The sequence below is a fragment of the Apostichopus japonicus genome, chromosome 8, assembly GCF_037975245.1.
Source record: "Apostichopus japonicus isolate 1M-3 chromosome 8, ASM3797524v1, whole genome shotgun sequence".
Taxonomy (NCBI): Eukaryota; Metazoa; Echinodermata; class Holothuroidea; order Aspidochirotida; family Stichopodidae; genus Apostichopus; species Apostichopus japonicus.
In genome coordinates, this window is record NC_092568.1 from 40,137,173 (window position 1) to 40,163,630 (window position 26,458).

At 35.6% G+C, this 26,458-nt stretch overlaps 4 long non-coding RNA genes across 6 annotated transcripts in view; 3 read left to right on the forward strand and 1 right to left on the reverse strand.

The window, feature by feature from the left end:
- Window positions 1-26,458, forward strand: part of LOC139971994 (uncharacterized) — a 264,346-nt gene that overhangs the window by 201,960 nt on the left and 35,928 nt on the right. The window lies entirely within an intron of this gene.
- LOC139971977 (uncharacterized) overlaps window positions 1-26,458 on the reverse strand; it is a 54,326-nt gene that overhangs the window by 26,200 nt on the left and 1,668 nt on the right. The window contains exon 1 of one of the 2 annotated variants that reach the window (XR_011794551.1): window positions 25,771-26,458. This exon is cut by the window's right edge and continues 1,668 nt beyond it. This is a non-coding gene — a long non-coding RNA (uncharacterized lncRNA). The remainder of the gene's footprint in view (window positions 1-25,770) is intronic. The other variant, XR_011794552.1, reaches the window with a different exon arrangement.
- On the forward strand, window positions 10,093-21,231 carry LOC139971982 (uncharacterized). Its single transcript, XR_011794557.1, has 2 exons — window positions 10,093-10,887; window positions 18,490-21,231. It is a non-coding gene; the product is annotated as an uncharacterized lncRNA (long non-coding RNA).
- LOC139971980 (uncharacterized) lies at window positions 11,486-17,845 on the forward strand. Its single transcript, XR_011794555.1, has 4 exons — window positions 11,486-12,517; window positions 14,540-14,659; window positions 15,122-15,283; window positions 16,111-17,845. It is a non-coding gene; the product is annotated as an uncharacterized lncRNA (long non-coding RNA).

Below are 26,458 nucleotides of genomic sequence, written 5' to 3' on the forward strand. Positions count from 1 at the left end.
AAATTTTCCAACTTTGACTTCATATTTCAGACAAGAAACTATTGCACTTTATATACCGTAACTTGTGCTATACAGTACAGTGTATGGGGGTACTGCATTTTATTTTGAAGTACTATTTTAAATTTGGAGTACTTGCATGTGATAATCGGATATGAAAAATCAAGTAACTTGCTATGACTGCGCTCAAATATGTGATTCTTATAGTTAACAAATCCATCAACTAAACTTTTCCAACTTCAACTTCTAATTTTAGAGACAAAACTAGGAAAAGTCACATTTATCGTGATATACTGTATGGTACATGTTGGGGTACTGTTTTCAGTTTTGAGTACTAGGTTGTGGAAAATTTGAAGTGCCTCCTCAAGTTAACTGCCAAGTCTGAGCTCAAACATTTGTTTTGTATTGTACACAAGTCTTTGAACAAAATTTTTCCAACTTTGACTTCATATTTCAGACAAGAAACTATTGCACTGTATACCGTAACTTGTGCTATACAGTACAGTGTATGAGGGTACAGCATTTTATTTTGAAGTACTATTTTAACTTTGGAGTCCTTGCATGTGATAATCGGAAATGAAAAATCAAGTAACTTGCTATGACTGAGCTCAAATATGTGTTTCCTATAGTTAACAAATCCATCAACTAAACTTTTCCAACTTCAACTTCTAATTTTAGAGACAAAACTAGGAAAAGTCACATTTATCGTGATATACGGTACAATTTGGGGTACTGTTTTCAGTTTTGAGTACTAGGTTGTGGAAAATTTGAAGTGGCTCCTCAAGTTAACTGCTAAGTCTGAGCTCAAACATTTGTTTTGTATTTTACACAAGTCCTTGAACAAAATTTTTCCAACTTTGACTTCATATTTCAGACAAGAAACTATTGCACTTTATATACATACCGTAACTTCTGCTATACAGTACAGTGTATGGGGGTACTGCATTTTATTTTGAAGTACTATTTTAAATTTAAAGTCCTTGCATGTGATAATCGGAAATGAAAAATCAAGTAACTTGCTATGACTGAGCTCAAATATGTGTTTCTTATAGTTAACAAATCCATCAACTAAACTTTTCCAACTTCAACTTCTAATTTTAGAGACAAAACTAGGAAAAGTCATATTTATCGTGATATACGGTACAATTTGGGGTACTGTTTTCAGTTTTGAGTACTAGGTTGTGGAAAATTTGAAGTGGCTCCTCAAGTTAACTGCCAAGTCTGAGCTCAAACATTTGTTTTGTATTGTACACAAGTCTTTGAACAAACTTTTTCCAACTTTGACTTCATATTTCAGACAAGAAACTATTGCACTTTATATACCGTAACTTGTGCTATACAGTACAGTGTATGGGGGTACTGCATTTTATTTTGAAGTACTATTTTAAATTTGGAGTCCTTGCATGTGATAATCGGATATGAAAAATCAAGTAACTTGCTATGACTGAGCTCAAATATGTGATTCTTATAGTTAACAAATCCATCAACTAAACTTTTCCAACTTCAACTTCTAATTTTAGAGACAAAACTAGGAAAAGTCACATTTATCGTGATATACGGTACAATTTCGGGTACTGTTGTCAGTTTTGAGTACTAGGTTGTGGAAAATTTGAAGTGCCTCCTCAAGTTAACTGCTACGTCAGAGCTCAAACATTTGTTTAGTTAATTGTACACAAGTCTTTGAACAAAATTTTTCCAACTTTGACTTCATATTTCAGACAAGAAACTATTGCACTTTATATACCGTAACTTGTGCCATACAGTACAGTGTATGGGGGTACTGCATTTTATTTTGAAGTACTATTTTAACTTTGGAGTCCTTGCATGTGATAATCGGAAATGAAAACTCAAGTAACTTGCTATGACTGAGCCCAAATATGTGTTTCTTATAGTTCACAAATCCATCAACTAAACTTTTCCAACTTCAACTTCTAATTTTAGAGACAAAACTAGGAAAAGTCACATTTATCGTGATATACTGTATGGTACAATTTGGGGTACTGTTTTCAGTTTTGAGTACTAGGTTGTGGAAAATTTGAAGTGCCTCCTCAAGTTAACTGCCAAGTCTGAGCTCAAACATTTGTTTTGTATTGTACACAAGTCTTTGAACAAAATTTTTCCAACTTTGACTTCATATTTCAGACAAGAAACTATTGCACTGTATACCGTAACTTGTGCTATACAGTACAGTGTATGAGGGTACAGCATTTTATTTTAAAGTACTATTTTAACTTTGGAGTCCTTGCATGTGATAATCGGAAATGAAAAATCAAGTAACTTGCTATGACTGAGCTCAAATATGTGTTTCTTATAGTTAACAAATCCATCAACTAAACTTTTCCAACTTCAACTTCTAATTTTAGAGACAAAACTAGGAAAAGTCACATTTATCGTGATATACGGTACAATTTGGGGTACTGTTTTCAGTTTTGAGTACTAGGTTGTGGAAAATTTGAAGTGGCTCCTCAAGTTAACTGCTAAGTCTGAGCTCAAACATTTGTTTTGTATTTTATACAAGTCCTTGAACAAAATTTTTCCAACTTTGACTTCATATTTCAGACAAGAAACTATTGCACTTTATATACATACCGTAACTTCTGCTATACAGTACAGTGTATGGGGGTACTGCATTTTATTTTGAAGTACTATTTCAACTTTGGAGTCCTTGCATGTGATAATCGGAAATGAAAAATCAAGTAACTTGCTATGACTGAGCTCAAATATGTGTTTCTTATAGTTAACAAATCCATCAACTAAACTTATCCAACTTCAACTTCTAATTTTAGAGACAAAACTAGGAAAAGTCATATTTATCGTGATATACGGTACAATTTGGGGTACTGTTTTCAGTTTTGAGTACTAGGTTGTGGAAAATTTGAAGTGGTTCCTCAAGTTAACTGCCAAGTCTGAGCTCAAACATTTGTTTTGTATTGTACACAAGTCTTTGAACAAACTTTTTCCAACTTTGACTTCATATTTCAGACAAGAAACTATTGCACTTTATATACCGTAACTTGTGCTATACAGTACAGTGTATGGGGGTACTGCATTTTATTTTGAAGTACTATTTTAAATTTGGAGTCCTTGCATGTGATAATCGGATATGAAAAATCAAGTAACTTGCTATGACTGAGCTCAAATACGTGATTCTTATAGTTAACAAATCCATCAACTAAACTTTTCCAACTTCAACTTCTAATTTTAGAGACAAAACTAGGAAAAGTCACATTTATCGTGATATACGGTACAATTTCGGGTACTGTTGTCAGTTTTGAGTACTAGGTTGTGGAAAATTTGAAGTGCCTCCTCAAGTTAACTGCTACGTCAGAGCTCAAACATTTGTTTAGTTAATTGTACACAAGTCTTTGAACAAAATTTTTCCAACTTTGACTTCATATTTCAGACAAGAAACTATTGCACTTTATATACCGTAACTTGTGCTATACAGTACAGTGTATGGGGGTACTGCATTTTATTTTGAAGTACTATTTTAAATTTGGAGTCCTTGCATGTGATAATCGGAAATGAAAAATGAAGTAACTTGCTATGACTAAGCTCAAATATGTGTTTCTTATAGTTAACAAATCCATCAACTAAACTTTTCCAACTTCAACTTCTAATTTTAGAGACAAAACTAGGAAAAGTCACATTTATCGTGATATACTGTACGGTACAATTTGGGGTACTGTTTTCAGTTTTGAGTACTAGGTTGTGGAAAATTTGAAGTGCCTCCTCAAGTTAACTGCTAAGTCTGAGCTCAAACATTTGTTTTGTATTGTACACAAGTCTTTGAACAAAATTTTTCCAACTTTGACTTCATATTTCAGACAAGAAACTATTGCACTATATACCGTAACTTGTGCCATACAGTACAGTGTATGGGGGTACTGCATTTTATTTTGAAGTACTATTTTAACTTTGGAGTCCTTGCATGTGATAATCGGAAATGAAAAATCAAGTAACTTGCTATGACTGAGCTCAAATATGTGTTTTTTATAGTTAACAAATCCATCAACTAAACTATTCCAACTTCAACTTCTAATTTTAGAGACAAAACTAGGAAAAGTCACATTTATCGTGATATACGGTACAATTTCGGGTACTGTTTTCAGTTTTGAGTACTAGGTTGTGGAAAATTTGAAGTGCCTCCTCAAGTTAACTGCGAAGTCTGAGCTCAAACATTTGTTTTGTATTTTACACAAGTCTTTGAACAAAAGTTTTCCAACTTTGACTTCATATTTCAGACAAGAAACTATTGCACTTTATATACATACCGTAACTTCTGCTATACAGTACAGTGTATGGGGGTACTGCATTTTATTTTGAAGTACTATTTTAAATTTGGAGTCCTTGCATGTGATAATCGGAAATGAAAAATCAAGTAACTTGCTATGACTGAGCTCAAATATGTGTTTCTTCAAATACCAAATCCATCAACTAAACTTTTCCAACTTCAACTTCTAATTTTAGAGACAAAACTAGGAAAAGTCACATTTATCGTGATATACGGTACAATTTGGGGTACCGTTTTCAGTTTTGAGTACTAGGTTGTGGAAAATTTGAAGTGGCTCCTCAAGTTAACTGCCAAGTCTGAGCTCAAACATTTGTTTTGTATTGTACACAAGTCTTTGAACAAAATTTTTCCAACTTTGACTTCATATTTCAGACAAGAAACTATTGCACTTTATATACCGTAACTTCTGCTATACAGTACAGTGTATGGGAGTACTGCATTTTATTTTGAAGTACTATTTTAAATTTGGAGTCCTTGCATGTGATAATCGGAAATGAAAAATCAAGTAACTTGCTATGACTGAGCTCAAATATGTGTTTCTTATAGTTAACAAATCCATCAACTAAACTTTTCCAACTTCAACTTCTAATTTTAGAGACAAAACTAGGAAAAGTCACATTTATCGTGATATACGGTACAATTTGGGGTACTGATTTCAGTTTTGAGTACTAGGTTGTGGAAAATTTGAAGTGGCTCCTCAAGTTAACTGCTAAGTCTGAGCTCAAACATTTGTTTTGTTAATTGTACACAAGTCTTTGGACAAAATTTTTCCAACTTTGACTTCATATTTCAGACAAGAAACTATTGCAATATATACCGTAACTTGTGCTATACAGTACAGTGTATGGGGGTACTGCATTTTATTTTGAAGTACTATTTTAACTTTGGAGTCCTTGCATGTGATAATCGGAAATGAAAACTCAAGTAACTTGCTATCACTGAGCTCAAATATGTGTTTCTTATAGTTAACAAATCCATCAACTAAACTTTTCCAACTTCAACTTATAATTTTAGAGACAAAACTAGGAAAAGTCACATTTATCGTGATATACGGTACAATTTGGGGTACTGTTTTCAGTTTTGAGTACTAGGTTGTGGAAAATTTGAAGTGGCTCCTCAAGTTAACTGCTAAGTCTGAGCTCAAACATTTGTTTTGTATTTTACACAAGTCTTTGAACAAAATTTTTCCAACTTTGACTTCATATTTCAGACAAGAAACTATTGCACTTTATATACATACCGTAACTTCTGCTATACAGTACAGTGTATGGGGGTACTGCATTTTATTTTGAAGTACTATTTTAACTTTGGAGTCCTTGCATGTGATAATCGGAAATGAAAAATCAAGTAACTTGCTATGACTAAGCTCAAATATGTGTTTCTTCAAATACCAAATCCATCAACTAAACTTTTCCAACTTCAACTTCTTATTTTAGAGACAAAACTAGGAAAAGTCACATTTATCGTGATATACTGTACAATTTGGGGTACTGTTTTCAGTTTTGAGTACTAGGTTGTGGAAAATTTGAAGTGGCTCCTCAAGTTAACTGCCAAGTCTGAACTCAAACATTTGTTTTGTATTGTACACAAGTCTTTGAACAAAATTTTTCCAACTTTGACTTCATATTTCAGACAAGAAACTATTGCACTTTATATACCGTAACTTCTGCTATACAGTACAGTGTATGGGAGTACTGCATTTTATTTTGAAGTACTATTTTAAATTTGGAGTCCTTGCATGTGATAATCGGAAATGAAAAATCAAGTAACTTGCTATGACTGAGCTCAAATATGTGTTTCTTATAGTTAACAAATCCATCAACTAAACTTTTCCAACTTCAACTTCTAATTTTAGAGACAAAACTAGGAAAAGTCACATTTATCGTGATATACGGTACAATTTGGGGTACTGATTTCAGTTTTGAGTACTAGGTTGTGGAAAATTTGAAGTGGCTCCTTAAGTTAACTGCTAAGTCTGAGCTCAAACATTTGTTTTGTTAATTGTACACAAGTCTTTGAACAAAATTTTTCCAACTTTGACTTCATATTTCAGACAAGAAACTATTGCAATATATACCGTAACTTGTGCTATACAGTACAGTGTATGGGGGTACTGCATTTTATTTTGAAGTACTATTTTAACTTTGGAGTCCTTGCATGTGATAATCGGAAATGAAAAATCAAGTAACTTGCTATGACTGAGCTCAAATATGTGTTTCTTATAGTTAACAAATCCATCAACTAAACTTTTCCAACTTCAACTTCTAATTTTAGAGACAAAACTAGGAAAAGTCACATTTATCGTGATATACGGTAAAATTTGGGGTACTGTTTTCAGTTTTGAGTACTAGGTTGTGGAAAATTTGAAGTGAAAATTTGAAGTGCCTCCTCAAGTTAACTGCTAAGTCTGAGCTCAAACATTTGTTTTGTATTTTACACAAGTCTTTGAACAAAATTTTTCCAACTTTGACTTCATATTTCAGACAAGAAACTATTGCACTTTATATACATACCGTAACTTGTGCTATACAGTACAGTGTATGGGGGTACTGCATTTTATTTTGAAGTACTATTTTAACTTTGGAGTCCTTGCATGTGATAATCGGAAATGAAAAATCAAGTAACTTGCTATGACTGAGCTCAAATATGTGTTTCTTCAAATACCAAATCCATCAACTAAACTTTTCCAACTTCAACTTCTAATTTTAGAGACAAAACTAGGAAAAGTCACATTTATCGTGATATACGGTACAATTTGGGGTACTGATTTCAGTTTTGAGTACTAGGTTGTGGAAAATTTGAAGTGGCTCCTCAAGTTAACTGCCAAGTCTGAGCTCAAACATTTGTTTTGTTAATTGTACACAAGTCTTTGAACAAAATTTTTCCAACTTTGACTTCATATTTCAGACAAGAAACTATTGCAATATATACCGTAACTTCTGCTATACAGTACAGTGTATGGGGGTACTGCATTTTATTTTGAAGTACTTTTTTAACTTTGGAGTCCTTGCATGTGATAATCGGAAATGAAAAATCAAGTAACTTGCTATGACTGAGCTCAAATATGTGTTCCTTATACTTAACAAATCAATAATTAAACATTTCCAACTTTAACCTCTAATTTTAGAGACAAAACTAGGACAACTCACACTTATCTTGATATCCGGTCCAATTTGGGGTAGTTTTCAGTACTAGGTTGTGGAAAATTTGAAGTGCCTCCTCAAAGTAACTGCTAAGTCTGAGCTCATACATGTGTTTTGTATTGAAAACAAGCCTTTGAACAAGAATTTTCCAACCTTTATTGCTTTATTTAGACAGGAAACTAGTGCACCTTATATGTACAGTAACTCTTGCTATACAGTACAGTGTATGGGGGTACTGCATTTTGGAGTAATAGGTTGTGGAATTTGAAGTGCCTGCTCAAAGTAACTGCTAAGTCTGAGCTCAAACATGTGTTCTGTATTATATAAACTTTGCTATACAGTACAGGGTATGGGGGTACTGCATTTTATTTTGGAGTACTGTTTTAACTAAGAGTCCATGTGATGTGTGTATAGCAACACCTACAGGATGAAGCTTGCTTTAAAAATGGTATAACACACATATATGGTCATAGAGGCTCCCATACTATGTCTAGTCTGCTTAGTACATAATTAAATACAGTTTGCTTAGTCTGGGAAGTTGTTACAGACATGCTTGGCACATTCAGCAGCTAAAACTTATCAAACAAATGTGTTAATCCTGCAATTTTTGCTTCTGCTAAAAGCTAAGCTGGTTGACTATAGACCTAGAGCTACTACAATCCCTATTTCTTGGAAATTTAAACAAAATGAAATGTTCATGGTCCATAAACTTAATTTCAACACTTCATCCCTGCAATACATGTTCACCTGTTACAACATAGCCACACTGCAAGCATAGGCTATACACATGCATATGATGACCGAACACATTGTTATTTTTTGCACTGTGTGAATATAAACTGTAGGAAAAGGCCTGAAGTAGCTGATGGTCACTGAGTGTGTTGTGAGTATGGCCAAGGTCATACTAATGCAGAGGTGTTATTGAATTAAGCTTTATTACCTTGGAGGTCAGTGATCAGCTGAAAGAGGGCAAATATTCTACAGGGATATGTTCTCTAACTATGTGCTACATATGGCATGGAGAGAAACCTGCTTGTGTTCGAAGACATGCATGCACCCCCTGAATGCACTCAAATGAACTGTTTTAGACTTTTAGTCACATGACAGCATCGATCTTCACTAATGCAATTATTACTGCTCACTTAAGCCAATTAGGGTGCACACAAATCATTCCTACGCCCATTTATGATATATGTGCAACTATAGTTCAAAGAGTATAATTCAAAGATAGCATGGAATTAGCCACGTATTCACCTCACTGATATAGACCACCTCATCCCATGTTTTCCCAAGTATCGACCTATGTTTGATTACCCTCAGTAACTGTAACACATTCATATACAGAATAATGAGCAATTTTGGTACTGTATGACTATATATATGTTCGGTTTTTGTGGATGTGGCCCGTAGCCAGCTGCTCGTAGTTTGGGAATTTAAAGAAGACCTTGATCCTCAGAAATCTTTTATGATTTATCTCTGCAATATGTAAATCAATGTAGGCGGTTGCATCAAGTGGCACGTACCATCCAGCATAGTACATTTTGAACAAATTATTTGAGAGATGATTTTCTGCAGCTAATAGTTCTTTTATGGAGCACCATAAATGATTGACACAGGAATTATTGATGACATTACACCCGCCCTAAAATCGTTGATCTTAGTCATATTGTCATATCAATGATATTTTTCAAGTACAAGATTTCAAAAGCCTTTGAGTTGCTCCTATTTGGAAACCAGTGTAGGTCTATTGCTTATTGAATGTTTCAATGCATACTCCTTACACCCCTCCTCCCCTATCTCCAAAGAGGGCTCACAATTTGCATGTATTGGGACCACCCTTTGAAAGTGCTTATAAGCACTTGCAAAGGGTGGTTTGTACACATTATCAGTATTATTCCATTTATGAACAAATAGAAGTACTAACTTGAAGTTAAACAGCCTTATTTGTTACCAATTTAATTCCATTCAAGTTCAATTAGAAAATGTAAGCTAAGGCCAATCAAACTAAACAGCAAATGGTACCATCGTAACTTGTTTATAATTACTGTAGAATGTTACCAGATTGATGTAAAGATATCATAACAACTAGAAACTACTCAAATATTGTTTTTTCACATGAAAAATTGCGTTCACTTGTGCATAATTTGAGCAAATTTTATTCCGAGACCCTTTTTACGATGTAACAACCTAGTGTTATGCTTAATGCGACGGCTATGGATTAGAGGCATGTTTTATAAGCATTTCTGCCGATATTAAATTATTTTTGAGAGCCTTAATTGCGGCAAACATCGAAAGGTTAAAAAAAAAAGAGCTATACGAGAGAGGTGATGGGCAGGGAAGCATGGCCCTTTGCAAATTGTGAGAAGAAGAAACATCGAATTACAAATTAGTGCATCAAATACTGCACTACGGAGCATTTGATGCCTAAACGTAACCTACACTCAGCTAGTCAACATAGGAATCATAGTCTATATATCCAGCACATTCGTTAATTCGCGAAATAGGTATTGTTACTATACTTACTGTGCCGAGAAATATGAAGTCACTAACCACGAGGAAAGCAAAATCGGCAACCCTGGCAGCCTAATTTGATGAAGATACAAGTGATACCCCATTTCATGTTATATCAACCCTCAAAATATACCCAGTACTACTCACGCGTTGCAAATACCAACTACGTTCCCTCAACATTGTCTCTTTCCGAAATTCCATTGATCAGTGTTTTCCAATATGGGATACGATAACTTCGTATGTATTTTGATGCACCCTTCAACTCAAAGTTATCATTGTGTCCATAAGGTGAAAAAATAACGTTACTTATTAGTCATTAATAAGTGATCATTAATGATAAAAAATATTTCCGTAAGTTTTGTGTAACTAGTAATCAGTTTTTTCATCAGGAAGTATCTCTGAATCTTATCAAAATCATGGCTTATTTGTTAAAAAATTCTGGTATTTTTGCTCAATTGGCCCTCCAAAGTGTTGTGACTGTGTAGTAAAAACAAAATTGTTCTTGAAAATTTATAACCATTTGCGCTTCCCTGTATCTGTAACTTTTCACTACTGTACGTGTGCAAAAATTGTATTTGCCAAATCTCAGGACATCATCTTGATTCCAACTAATTTTTTTCATTTAAAACTAAATTTTATGGCACCCAGCAAAAAAAGGAATTAAAAAAACCCTCAAAGTTTCTCGTTTTCGTGGGACTCCATTTCACTGACAAATGGAAAGTTTTACAGAAAGTCGCTGCTTCTTCTCAGTGTAGCACTACTACTATAGTAATAGTAAGCTGTTGTCAGTGACACTGTCAGGCAGGAAGTTTGGCATGGCGACCAAGCAAGCCATGGTGTCAGAAGTTGCCCCTGTTTACCAATACACAACTAAAGGCTACAGATTTGTGGAATTGAAGCAACTCTCAGATTCCCTGAATAGTGTGAACCTTTATCCAGGAGGTATGAATAATTAAATTTCATTCCGAGCTTAGGCCAAGGTTTATGGGCTAGGCCTAGGCTAGCTTTAGGCATCACTAGTGTTTGTGTTACTATAGGCACATGTACATATATCATATACAGCTTCATTTGAGTTCTACCCTAGTATTACACCAGGCTTTGAATGAGCTAGGTATCACCCGGAAGGAGGCTTTATCTCATGTGATCTTTCTGGACCAGAATTTCATAAGGAATAAGAATATCTTGGGTAAAAAGCCCAAATCCTGAGCGCACCCCCCTGAAAAGGGGGATCTTTCGAGGGGGGGCATTTTTTAAGGAAAAAATACCATGAGTTACATTTACACACAATAAGATAAAACAAAATCTTATTAACCTCAAAATTTAAACCTTCTTTGACACTCCTACTCTTTATGCTATATACCCAGTACGCATCACACGCTGGAGGTCCGCCAACGGACCGATAGACATTGCTGCTTGGAAAAACCCAGCGTATTGCCGACAGCGGACCAACAGCGTATTGACATCGTAAAAAAGCCGGCGTTTACACGCTGGAGGCCCGCCAACGGACCGATAGACATTGTTGCTTGGAAGAACCTAGCAGAATTCCGACAGCAAACCAACAGCGTAACGCCGTTGAAAATTTCCCACAAATATTATGTTATGAAAGTCACTCAGCAATTTACACAAGCTCACATGCACATTGACCAGCGGGTCTGTCCAAAATCTTAGGTCTCTATGTGAATGTTTAGTTAAAGATGAGTTTCTATTAAACTATTTTACCTGTGCTTTTTGTATATATTTGTTCCTGTGGAGAGAAAAATTAAGAACACTTGGATTTTATGTACATTAGTATAGGCCAGGTTTAGGTGCGGCTGCATGGGCTAATACGTTATTAGGCAACGGCTGGTGGTCTGCTAAAGGACCGATAGATATTACAGCTGGCTTGTAAGTCCAGCGGAATGCCGACAGCAGTACCGCCGGAGGAAATATTGGATAGCTTTTGTGCAGAGTTGGCGGGAAGTTACCTTACCACACTGGCACAATTAACAGAATAATATTTTCCTAAAACCTATATTTGCCAATAACTATAAGGTAATTAAAGATTGAGCTAACTCAAAGTAGTTAAATTTTGCTTACCATCCATTGTAATATATATTATCATACACTACATAATATTTGAAGGGAAAAAAAAAATACTGATCGAACGAGTCTGACGGATACCACATTAAGAAATGTTGGCAAGCGTTTGGGCAAAATGGGCGGGTAATACCCTTAACCACAGGAACACTTACAGAATAATATTTTCAACAAATTTGAATTCTGAAATAAATATTGAGCAATAACGTTATAAGTGATATCCAAATACTTTAATAAATTTCAACTATCCCAAGAAGTATTTATTAATCTTGAACAATTTAGCGTAGTTGAGAGAAAAAAGTTCAGAAAACATTTTTCCCTGATCGAACGAGCCTAGTATAACTGGCATCCAATCGCTAAACCACAATGCTCAGTGTCCTCAGCTAGTTTGTAAAGCGGTCGCTTTTGTAATCCGTTACAACTCTTTCGATGTTGGATATCCTGATCTATTCTTTTGAAAGTACTTGCAGTCTGCAGATACAAATTTGCTTAAGAGGTATGAACCGGTTTTTTCTTACTAAGGGTTGACAGTTGTACATAATTGATTTCGCAAGTATTTGAAGTGACTATTTTTTAAATAAACTTAGACGTAATCTAGCGTTAGGCTAAAATGTATCGCTTAATGAGAAGCCTTTCGCAGTGTATGAATTACACATAGCCTACATTTGTAGTGTTAATTGTGTTAGGCTGAGCAATAACGATCGCACATAAAGGTAAACTAATGACCGTTGTTTGTATAATAGCTAGGTTATGCCGAAACATTTGTTTGCTGACTTTATTAGTAGAAAAGTGTTATCTGCAGAAGGTTAATTCTGTAAATATTACTAGATGACTATGGAAGGCTTCCTCCTAATTTTAAATATCATATTCTGAAATATGTATTACTATACTAGGCTAGTACTAGTTACTAGTAGTAGTACACTAGTACAATGTACTGTTTTATTTGTTTGTAGCTACAGTAGGCCCCTAGGCCTAGTTAAGAAGGTAAGGACTCAATGTTAAAACCTTATTAATAATAATATAAGTATGGTTGTTTTTAAATATCAGGAATGGGTTGGTGGTTAAATCTTTTTGGATTTCATGTTTAGTGCTTAGGCTTCAAAGTTTATGTGACAAATTAAGCATTTTGGAGAACAATAGATCATCGTCATCATAGTTTATGATTACTCCTGTGGAGTATAGTGATACCCAGTAGCGTAGGAAGGTACTTTTGAGTGGGGGGCTGAAGACTGATGGCCGGCCTGGGGGAGGGTGCAATATGGCACACTTCAACAACCACTCCATTTTGTAAACTTAATTTTGTATTTTCACCTGGCCTTAGATGCAATTTGGTGCTCCACATGAGATTTTTTTTCTCATTTCGAAATGAAAAAGGGGTTTTCTGACTTGCGAAGCAGGGGGGGGGGGGGGAGGCGGAATGATACTTCCGCCCCTCCACATTTTTCACTGGTTCATACGCCCTTGGTGATACCAACCAACACGATAATGAAAAATATTTCATATCTAGCCTCTTGGCTTCTAAAAAAATTGTGGCTGCCTTATCTCTTTTTGTTGCTTTTTATCTTGGCTACTGTCAATTTGAAATATTTGCATTGGGTCTATTCCATGTGCTCAGTTTCTGGTGAATCATTCTGCGCATGATTTCCAAGAAAATAGCTGCCTACATTGAAGCGATCCTCAGTTAAAGTAAAGTTTATTTGCCCAATAGCTGAACTGCCTCTATGCTATGTCTGTATTGCATGCTACTATTTAACTCTATGGAAAGTTACTTTAAAGGGTTAAAAGTTTACAGTGTTGCGGGGAGAACTGTTTAAATTCCTTGGCAATAAATCATTGAAAGCATCTATAGTTAGTGGAGGTAGTTTAGGTTCAATTTGCCCCTCTATTGTATTCCCAGGTGAATTATATGGCAATGAAAGTAGATACAACTTTGGGCAAGCAGGAGGGTAATTACCAGTTGTTATTCTGTTTAAAAAGCTCTGCAGACAAAGTAACAAATAACATGATTTGTCTGTAGTTGATGATGTAAAATTTGACCTTATATAGGGACACTGTAGGAAGTTCTCAAAAAAAAAAAAAAAATTAATTGAAGGGGTGATGCCCATTGTAAGTAATGGATACAGAATGAAGAGCTCTAGGTTGTTGTTTTTGGTTCTTTTTTTTGCAGTAGATTAACAGAAAAAAAAAGACTTATGTGAAATCCCTGGCGAACTAAACAAGGAAAATACAAAATGAGGTTGATGGGCATGTCAACACTATTTTACAAGAAACATGCAATAATGATAACAACTTTGAGCTGCATGATGACACAGTTGAAGTTAATAGTGAAAGGATTCTAAGTATATAAAGGAGCGACAGCCATTCCTCTCCTGCACAATATGTTGTTGTGAACTTATTTACTGTTAACTTTAATTTGCAGTATGCAAACACCAAAGTATGCTGTTGTTGTTGTTGTTTTTTGAGGAAGATGGTCAGATGGTGATCAGCAAATTTAATCACAATTTATCAATTTTTCCAGATCAGGATTTTCAGGAACTAAGCTAGAAGCCAGCGCATTACTATTCCTGTGGGATCTTTGGAGGAATTTAATAACCTGGATGACTGTATTGAAACAAACAAGACTTTGGAAAGATATTTGGTAAGTCAGTTTAAAAGTGTAAGGAAAGTAATCAGAAAACAGTTTTCCAAAGTGTAATGTTAGTTTATCATTATAAATTTGAAGCCAAGTCAGGTGTTATTGTGTCAGTGGTCTGTACAAAATAAAATATTTCCTGAGGGGCTAATTTCCTTTTCCTGGGAGACAATTAAAACTCAAAGGTAGTAACAGCATGAAAGCATTTAGGTAACAAGAGTTTGGCCAGAAATGATTTTACATTGCAGTGCATTCTACAAAAGTGGGCTGTTAAATCAATCTTGTTTTTGACTGGACTCAGAAAGGAACATTGCAGCACTGCATTGCTAGTTCCTCTTAAAATATTGATAAGAAATTAGCAAAAGATGCCAAAGTGTGGGATGAAATAGAATTACTTGAATATTTCTGTTTGTATAATAATTATTGAATGGTTTCTCATTAGCTTTTCTTTCTTTTTGTTGTTTCAAGAACAAAAGACTATCAATTCTTGGTGGCAACACGTTGAAGGAGTGCGTTAAAAGAATCCTGGGTGATGTATTGGCAAATGCAGTTGCTACCACACTGAACTGGACATGTACCACTGGGAAAACAGCCTTTGCGAAGCTACATGTATGAAATACATAATTGAAAGTGAGTTTATATGTGTCATTTTTGTTTTCAGCACCAGTGAAGAGAACCTTGAGTTGTGGGGAAGGGGTTGTGCATTTGACTCATGGATCGGCCAACTTTTCAATGCAACACCCCTTCAACGAGAATTCTTGCTTTAATATACATTGAATTTCTGGTCATTTCAAAAAGTTACTACAAATATATGTTGATGTAAGATGTGTTGTTTCAGATGCAAATGAAAAGCAGCATTCAGCGTTGATTTTAAAGTTAATTCACCATATGATTTTATTGACCGGTCCATTGTCACTTTCTTTCCCAATTGATGGGACCTGGATTTGCAACAGTAATGCATGTGCTCAGTATAAAATGAAGAAGGTGACTGTCAAAGGCAAAGGAAATATTTCGTATATCACTGAAAAAATTGTAAATGTGTGAAAATGTGAATAATGTAGTTTAAGCAATTGTGATCATAATGTGAGACCCCAGCCGATACTCATAGCTAGTGTTACAGTTGGCACAGTAATTATCAAAAAAAAGCTGTGACACGTTGAACTAAGAGTCAGACAGGTGAAAATTTGCAATAATTTTAATGTTTTAAATTTTATAATTTTAAATTATTATTTTTTTGAAATTTGCATTTACAAAAAAACTTGCCACGTGCCACCTGTAACACATGTTACTGTGTTACGAGCACAGTACAGTAGTAACTGATGCATGGTTGTGGAACATGAACAGTAGTAACTGTTCTAGCTATGAGTATCGGGTAACCCATTATTGGCTTCATTTTATTGCTTGTGTAGAATGCAATCTTTTATGTAATGTTTTGTGTAATGTGTTTCGATTAGCAGAAACTGTACAGAGAAATTGCACAATCGACTTCACCTGATATTCAGGCGACGGTGGTGAGATTTCTGAAGGATGCATCTGATTGTGAGGGAGGGCGAAAAATCTCGGACTACACCACAAACAGTTGACGAGTGAATTTCTTTAGTGCTGTTGCAATATTTAACGCTGGAACTCATTTTCTCGCTTTGTAATTTATAGGCATAATAAAATGATAGCAACTTATTTCACTGTGTCCGTCATTGTTTCTTTATATGTAACCGCATGTGTAATTCAGTAAACTTTGTAGGTAGACCAATAGCTCTGTTCTAGTAGTACACCCCAGACAGTTTTCTGCCGGAACACAGATATTTGGTTAGCAATTCATGTGAAGATCTCTGCCTAGCGGGTTGCTGGCGGAATACCAGATGTGGGCTAGCAGGTCGCCAGAACACTGGATATTAGCTAGTGGATAGCCAGTAGCTCTCTCTGACAGAAATTCAGCGGTACTTCGGTGGTAAGCTTGCGTTTCTCCGGCGGTGTGTTGGCAGTACACCGGCGGTACACTGACGTTTCTTCGGCGGTCTGCTGGTGGAACACTGACGGTACGCTGGCGTTTCTTCGTCGGTACGCTGGCATTTCTTTGGCGGTCTACTGGTGGAACACTGGCGGTACGCTGGAGTTTCTTCGGCGGTCTGCCGGTGGAACACTGGCGGTACACCGGCGGAACGCTGGCGTTTCTTCGGCGGTACGCTGGCGTTTCTTTGGCGGTCTACTGGTGGAACACTGGCGGTACGCTGGAGTTTCTTCGGCGGTCTGCCGGTGGAACACTGGCGGTACACCGGCGGAACGCTGGCGTTTCTTCGGCGGTACGCTGGCGTTTCTTTGGCGGTCTACTGGTGGAACACTGGCGGTATGCTGGCGTTTCTTCGGCGGTCTGCTTGTGAAACACTGGCGGTACGCTGGTGTTTCTCCGGCGGTCTTCTGGCGTAGTCGCCGGTGGAACGCCGGATTAAAGCCGGCCAAATCTCTGGCGTTCCGCCGGCTTTCCCTGCCGGTGGGCCGCCAGTGGTGCAGCTGGCGGGCCGCCGGTGGACCGCTAGCATGATGTTATCTGGGTAGCAAGTTCCTTTTTCCTTTTCAAAAGAAGGAAGAGTTGTAGTGGTTGCCTGTGAGGGCATGAATGCCAGTTAGTGATGTCTTCTGTGCTGGTGGTTAGATCAATGTCGCTCATTCTGAAGACCTTGCGATATGTGCCTACATGTGTTGTTATCTAATACAACTTTTGCATCCTCAGAGCTTGTGGAACATGTGGCATTGCTACATATCATAAAGGGTAAAAGTTTGAGTATTTGTAACCTATTTAAACTAACATTTTTTAACACAAGTCAATGTAAAAATTGCAAACATTTCTGTGGGTCATCACAAATTGGTACATAACTTAACCTACAGGGGCCCTATATGGACCAAAGTGGTGTCAAAATGTGTGCAAGAAGTGGGGAAAAAGTCATGAAAGAATCTAGTTCATATCTCAAACAGTTCAAAATTTGTGGCAAAAATTTCATAATGCTCCCCCCAGTGCAGTAAGGGTTAAATAGGGATACTTTAGAGAACCCGTAATACCCCCCACCACCAGTGTTACCACATCCAATATATAAGGCTTAATTAACCAACTGGGTTTAAATCTTGAGGATAATAGTTTCTCTTATCTTATTTTTGTGTAAATTTAACTTATGGTATTTTTTCCTTAAAACAATAGACTCCCCAGAAAAAAACCTTTTCGGGGGGGGGGGGGGTGGGTTGCATTCAGGTTTTGGGCTTTTAACCCAAGATATTCTTATTCGTTATGAAATTATGGTCTAGAAAAACCACATTTTATCCTATTTTGTGTGTAAATGAGACCTCTGGCATTTTTCGTTAAAAAAATCGACCCCTCCTAGGAAACCTCCTTTTGGGGCGTGCATTCATGATTTGGGCTTTTTACCCAAGCTATTCTTATTCCTTATGAAATTCTGGTCTAGAAAAACCACATAAGATAAATCCTCCTTCCAGGTGGTCTAGCTCATTCATAGCCTGGTCTATATTGGAATATGTTAAGTGTTTCGACTTATTCAGATATCTGATTCCTTCCTTTTATTCCGTCGTTGTGAGAGTTATTTTCAGTATGTTTAGTTACAAAGGATGGCCTAAAGTCCAGCTCTATGTAGCCTAGGCCCAGGCCTAGAAAGTATTAGCCAAGTTGTAGCAAGGCTAGCATGCTATAGGCTATAAACAGTGACTCTGATAAGAGAATGTTCTTTTTCTTTCTCTTTGCCCTGTAATTAGTAATTACTGCTGATATAATTCCTCAGACTAGCCTCATGCTTAATGAACTAATCAGTAGCTGTTTTTTCTTTTCCTCTCAGCTTTCATCAAGTTGAAAAAATTACAAAGGTCTCTCTTTTCAATTGATCTTGGTTTGCTTGGCTTGTAGCAAGGGTCCAAAGCCACAGACATCAGCTAACATCACGCCCAGCAAAAACTCAACCAGCGAATGACCTATGCTGCAATGGAGGTTGGACTGGGACAAGGACTGCCTGACATCTACAGCATTTTGAACATGCTACCACTGGTTACAAGCAAACCCTATAGAAAATATTAAATATTTATGAGGCAAATAGGAAATACTATTCTTTTAAGGGTCACTGAAGCTTTTCCAAGGATTTTCTCACAAATGGAAAACATTGATACTACCAGACTATTCTTGTGAGACTGAGCTGTCAACAAGATTGTCCTGTTATTTTTACAACAAGATTGCTGAACTTTGTGCATCAGTAAATATTCAGAGCCAGCATTCATCGTTAATATGTTCTGTTACACCATCTTCTGGCACTCTACTTGACTCTTAACCTCAGGTTTCTGAGGACTTTGTTGTAACAGAAAATTTATTTTGAATTTACCATCCAAGTCATGTTTACTTGATCCATTGCCAACATGGTAAGATAAGGATTGCTGAACTGTGCTGCATTCTTCAATTACACATATTATTTATCATTCTATGGCAATAAGAACTGTCCCAGACTCTTTCAAAGTTGCCCATTTGATTCCTGCTACTGCGTTAAAGAAAAATTACTAAGAAAGAAACTGCTAACGTAATGATTGTCCTATTTCCAACATGGGATTTGTATCTAAAATTTAAGAAAAGGTCGTTTTATCACACTTAATGGACTACCTCATTCAGGAAGATCTACTCAAACCATATCAATCTGCTTATAAGTCTGGCCATAGCACTGAGATGGCCCTTAATGCAGTCCACAACTTTCTTACATTGGAGCTTGATAAAAACCGACAGGTTCTTTTGGTTCTATTGGATCTTTCATCAGCATTTGATACTGTTGAATCATCATATTTTATTGAGTAAGCCTCATTCAAGTACAGGATAACAGGATCTGCCTTGTGATGGTTCCAGTCTTATCTCTCTGATCGTCATCAACATGTGCAACTTGGAAATGTTATTTCCGCATCTCATAAATTTGATTGTGGTGTACCACAAGGCTCAGTACTTGGACCAGTACTTTTTTCTTTGAATCTTGCTGAACTAAGTGATATTATACGTGAGTTTCATCATTCTGCTGACCATACCCAGGTGTTGCCTTTCATAACATTTGACAACTTACAAAATGATTTCAGCATAATGGAAAGATGCATCAGAGACCTTCATAGCTGGTTTACTTCTAATTATCTTAAATTGAATTGTGATAGAACTGAGTTTTATTGTATTTCATTCAAAATTTTCTGTCGTTAGACAAAACTTCCCTCTACTTTCTGTGGGTAATGAGTCTGTACTTGTATCTTCTACAGTAAGGAACCTCGGTGCCTTTTTCGATGCGCATCCATCTTTCAATAAGCATGTTGAAAATGTCTGTTGATCCGCTAATTGGAAATTATGAAACATTGGTCCAATGAGGAAGTACATTGATCAGAGATCATGTGAAGTTCTTGTACATTTGTTACTTCAAACTAGATTACTTAAAGTTATGCTGTTTCGGCTCCAAATATGCTAGATATACAAATATGGTCACTTTTGGTCAAAAGTATTAAGCTTTGAGGAAATATTCCTCACTGCTTCATTCAGTCATCTTGTGCGTTCCATAAAAATGTCTAAGAACAATTTGTAGAGTAGAGACCCCCTGGATAGTACTTTTTGAAAACTTCTAGCAATTATAGCTTGCTATAATTTGGGGCCTATACTAACTACCATTAAATTCTCTTTTATTTGGAATCCTGAGTTCCAAATTCAGAAACTTCAAATACTGCAGGACAAATAGTCAAATGAGCAAACAAAAGATGTCATACCACCCCACTTACAAAGGATCTGCACTGGCTTCCTATTGATTTTTGAGTAAAGTTCAAAATACTCCTACTCACATTTCATGCTCATAAAGAAGAAAAGGAAAAAAAACTATTGTAAAAGAGGCAAACCTAGAAGTGGAAGGGGTAACTTTTGAGTCTGGGGCATTTTAAGGAATCCATGGGAATAAGGCAGATTTAATAAGTAGGGAACTTGTGAAAGGGGTGGGGAGGGAGGAATTTGTCATATTGTGTAAAATTTGTTTTTTTAAATGGTATATAAATGTTAATTGTTACTTTCAAATGGGATGTCTATTGTGCCAGTACTAAAAATTGTACAATATATGTGTTTGTATTGTTTGTCCAGAATAGATCATACCAGTTCAATGGACAAACAGACCGAACAATACCAAGACAAAGGTTGTGTCTTGGTATTGTCCATTCCTTGTACTGTCCTGGTATCATCTAGTCCTGTTATAGTCTAGTCCTTGTCCTAGTATTTTCTTATCCTGGTATTGTCTTGTCCTGGTATTGTTTAGTCTTTGTCCTGGTATTGTCCAGTCCTTATCTTGTCCTGGTATTGTCTATTCCTTGTCCTGATATTGTCTAGTCCTTGTCCTGGTATTGTTCAGTACTTGTCTTTTAATGGTTCTTCCTTTTTTATCTTAGTTGCTGTAAATATTAGTTGCCTCTGTACTGATTTTCTCATGACATTGTTTGCTGTTAATACAAAAGCTTCCCCCTGTCCCTGCATGTACAAAGCTAAACCTAACACGGCTTGTAAATACACCATCTAGTTGCCGTGGAGACCACCTCCCTACCAGTAGTGTAGATTTTTTCTTTTCATTGAATTTGTTGTTGTCAATGTACCTTCTACCTTTCTATTTTTTTCTCATTATATTGTTTGCTGTAAATGCAAACGCTTCCCCCTGTCCCTGCATGTACAAAGCTAAAACTAACACGGCTTGTAAATACACCAGTCTTGTTGCCGTGGAGATCACCTCCCTACCAGTAGTTTAGATTTTTTTTTCTTCTTCTTAAATTACAACTTCCAGTGATATGTATTCCTTTTCTGTCTCTTTGTCCTATGTAGGTTTACCTACCCTCGTTACTGAATAGTTGATTGATAGGTAAACTCATATAGGACAACAGTGAGGAGGGAGAAGACAGGAAGGGTATATACTTTACTGAGATGTGTAGCCACTGTCAGCCATCATAACTTTGTAAATAGTTTGTAAATGAGTTAAGCTTTATTAACCTAGTTAAATTTGTTTTAACTAACCAACCGCTACCTCACTGCCTCTTAGCTTTCTAAACGTAGTCTAACAGCACATTAAAGTATGCATACAGGCACTTTACCTGTTTATATGCTGTCATGTGCTGTAATACTTCCAATCACATTACATCCCAGTTATAATTTTCTGTTAGTTTTGTCTTTTGTGTAATTAACTTTTAATTAGGGGTCAACTTTTGTTATGTTATGTGTCAATTGTGGGGGAAAGGGTGTTCTTTGATTGTAGATCATATATTGGCAATTTTCGTTATGCATTGGGATATTTATGTGTATTTCTGTTAATTCTCAGGGTCTGTTCTCAGGGTTTCTGTGTTTTTGTTTACTAATTATTTCAATAATGATGCAATAAATGCAATTCTAATATGAATTTAAATTTGTTCAGATTAATGAATTTGTACAGATTAATGAATTTGTACGGATTAAAGAATTTGTACAGATTAATGAATTTGTTCAGATTAATGAATTTGAATTTGTACAGATTAATGAATTTGAATTTGTACAGATTAATGAATTTGTATGGATTAAAGAATTTGAATTTGTACAGATTAATGAATTTGTACAGATTAATGAATTTGAATTTGTACAGATTAATGAATTGTAAATCATTGAAATAAATAGAAAAAGAAAGCAAAAAGTTCTTTAGTCTTATGTTGAAGTCACTTTGTCCTGCACACTAATTTCTCTGTACTCCTTATGTAGTTTATTGTTTTTTATTGTGCAGAATTAGTATAAGTAAGCAATGGTTTAAGGTTTTGAGTTCAAATTTTCAGAGAAACTATTGAAACATTTGCCACTATTGCATGAAGCTAGATTTTAAATATATCTTTAAGACGTAAATGTAATTAGTACTGAGAGAAAAAATAGGCAAGTCAGAGATCATTTTGTGAAAACTTTTTATACTTTGATGCACCCTTAAAAATGTCCAACTTTTACCTCATTTTTCAGACAAGAAACTAGAAAACCTTACATAAGTTGTGTTATACAGTACAGTGTGGGGGTACTTATTTTTATTTTGGAGCATTGATTTAACTTTGGAGTTTGTTACTATTTGAAGTTGCAACTCCAGTTAATTTCTATTTCTGAGCTCAAATATGTGCTTTTTAGAGAAAACAAATCTTTGAACTAATATTTTTCCAACTTTTACCTAATTTTTTCAGACAAAAAACTAGCAACCTTACATAAGTTGTGGTATACAGTACCATGTGGGGGTACTGATTTTTATTGTGGAGTACTGATATAACTTTGGAGTCCTTGTTTGTTACTATTTGAAGTTGCAACTCAAGTTTATTTCTATGTCTGAGCTCAAATATGTGCACATTTTACATAATTCTTGGTGTAAAGTATAATGTGGGAGTACTAAATTTATTTTGATTTACTGATTTAACTTTGGAGTCTTTGTTCAATTGTGAATATTTCATTGATATTAAACAAGGATAGTAAAGTACCAATGAACGTCTCCATAGTCATATAGTTTGAAAACGTTTAAAAGTATGTTATTCTGTACAGGCCCATGAGGTTCTAACTTTAATGTAAATTGTTCAAGAGCCAGTCATATGTTGCTTTGTTCAATTCCAAAGAAAACCATATCCTTCCCCTTATGACTCTTAGAATAATTGAAATATGTTAGAATTAGAAGTAATGAAGTTGCATATCTAATTAACACACGTAATGCGTACTATATTTGAATGGAAGTAGCTTGCACCTTATGTAGCACATTAAAGTGTTCACAACATTGACTAAAGTTACATGGCCTGGAATCAGAATGCTAAAAGATTCGCTTACAAATAATTAGAAGGGTTCGTGGTATTCAAGTTAACAACATTTTATTGTAATGTAGTTGCTGCCATAAACTCGAAGAAAAGGTATAGGGTTCATGTTGTATATGTCTTTAAGTGTGCAGACAAAAGGGTTAACATTGCTTTCATTAATACTGTATGGAGCTCATTCCTGAATTTTTCTATCTAGCGCTTACAACAAACTGACAGTAAATGCTTAGTACCGAACAACTGTACAATAGCACAATACAATGGCATCTGGATGGGGAGGGAGGGAGAGAGAGGCAAAGTTATCACAAACTTTTTGGTCTTTAGATATATTTTACAATTTTACATGTTACAATGTAGGATTCATTTTAGCAAAGGTGACTTATCATTTGGTCATGTTTTGTCTCGAATCTAAAAAATGTAATGAGATGTCAAGCTAGCTTAACTTGGTATCTCGCCAAAAATCAAAATTTTGTCGAGATGACGAGTTAGGTGTAACATGGCAACTCATCGTTTCAACAAATTTTACGGAGATTTCAAGTTAGCGTAACTTGGTATCTCAACCAAGGTTCAATATTTTGTCAAGATGTTGTGTTATATTAACATGGTAACTCTAAATCTTCCACATCACCTTATGACTAGATAAGTTTTCAGTTAAATATTTTCCAGAATATTGTTCAATTGCTCAGTTGGCATGAATTGAAGAATATACATTTTGCAGAAGAATAGTAAATTGTGGAGTGAAAGCAACTGAGCAATCCAACATTTTTCTCATATTTGATAAGATATCATCTTGAGATCTAAACAATTTACTGAAAAGGTTTACTTATGGGGCAAAGCTTTTCTTATTTTAATGGCACTTTTAAGCTCCCGTAGGGGTTTTACCTCAGGTATACAAAATAGTCACCTTAGTTTGGGTTTAAGAGTAATCATATCTATTAAATTAGTAATTAGAGTATGATAATTAAAACAGTTACATCATAAAAGTTATCAACACATGATTTGTGTGTGTTTGTGTGTTAGGAAGGGGGGGGGGGGTCGGGAATGGGGTTCGTTTAGACTTTACATCTTTGGGTGACAATCGCTTTGATGTCATCACTTTGTAACATTTTACAGAGTACTAGAGTAGTTAACAAAGTTACAATCTCATTAGTAGTTGGACTTGTTAGAGTATGAAGTGTGTGAATTGTATATTAAATATACAATCCTAAAAAGTAATCAAAGAGGATAAAAATAATGATATATTATAATGAATAAGTAAAGTACAAATCCACATGGTTCAATGTGCATGCTACCATACTGACTGTGCATTGCATATCTGGAATTTAAATATTGAATTTATATGGTAAATCTATATATATATGCTGAATATATTTTATAGTGAATATTAAATTTATGAAGTAAATCCTCCAGGATGAAATTCCCCAAAAAATACCTTAGTGTTTCTTTTTGCAGTTGAAGGGAATTTGGGGAAGCTGAAAGTGTATTAGTAAAAAAATCAATTGCCAAACCACCCCACTTCTGGAGTAACTTCATTATCGGCTACAGAATTCAGTATAAACTACTTCTTCTCACCTTTTGTGCTCATCATCTGGAACAGCCTGTGTACCTGTCACAACTTCTCTTGCCATATTTTCCAACTCTCACACTTCTTTCCTCCAACAAACTGTATTTAACTGTTCCAAAACCATGATTGAAGAACTATGGTTACAGATGCTTCTAATACTCTGGGTCTTATCTCTGGGGCAAGTTACCAGATCACATTCGAACATTGGAACATGCTATAAACTTTCTACTTTCAAAAGTCTACTTAAGACCCATTCTTTCACTTGTTCTTTGTAAAGCGCTTTGAGCATTGACTTTTGTTTACTGATTTGGCGCTGTATAAGTCTCATTTATTATTATTATTATTATTATTCCAAAATGCCTGTTTATTTTCATACTTCTGATATGACTGGCCATAAGTGATGTAAGGATACCACATTGACATTCTTCATAGTCTTGTGACAGAGAGTATAGATATTGAGCAAAGCTGCATGATTTGCAATTTGCTCTTAATAGGGAAACCCTGCTTGTTTTTGCTCATTTGGATGAGGGGTTCCGGGAGGGCAGTGGAAGGAGAGTCTGTATAGTCAGAGGTTCAATATTGACAATCACTAGTCATGCCTCTATGTAAAGGTTATATACAGGGCTTTGCATTCATATCAGACAGAGCTAGCAGGGTACACATAAATGTTCAAATGAATACTGCAGAGCTATACCCTTACATATATTGGATAATTAAAAGATATATAACTTACCCATCAGTTATGTGCTCATTTCCTGCAAAATGCGATGAGTCCTCATACCTTGCATGACACTGGGATCAGAAAAGGGAGAATTAACTCTCTTTAAATTCCATAATTATGAAGATTTAAAAAAATAGAATAAGGATGAGGGTAATTGTAAACTTATGGATTAAGTTGTAATCTACACTGGAAATAAAATGCAAGGTTACCTTAATTACTTTCAATCTTAGACTGCCAATGTTGATAATGAATTTAAGCACAATCACAGTAGCATTCAGCTTAATTAAGTTTTGCAAAATAAGAAAATACAGGTAATATCTACAGCATGTAAGCATTATTTTGGGCCTTGAAAAAGTAAAATAAAAATTAACTTTAAAACTAAATGTCATTGGAAATGCTGAGAGCTGGCACACCCTATATGCTACTTTAACAGGGAATGATATCAAACTGTAAACATTGCTTGACCACCTCAAGTATTCTCATAATCCAAAAAGATGGGGAATCCTAGTCAACATTACCCCAGTGAACAATGGCAACTTAGTATGGTAGTGAAGGCATGCAGTTACCATCCTATTGACACAATTTGGTAACAATATGGACTTTCTTAAATGTGACGAACTCTGAGTTCTGTGGTTTTAAGCCAATTGACCAGATTGTTTTGCTACTTTAAAAGTTATTATCAAGCTTTAAAGGCTATTCT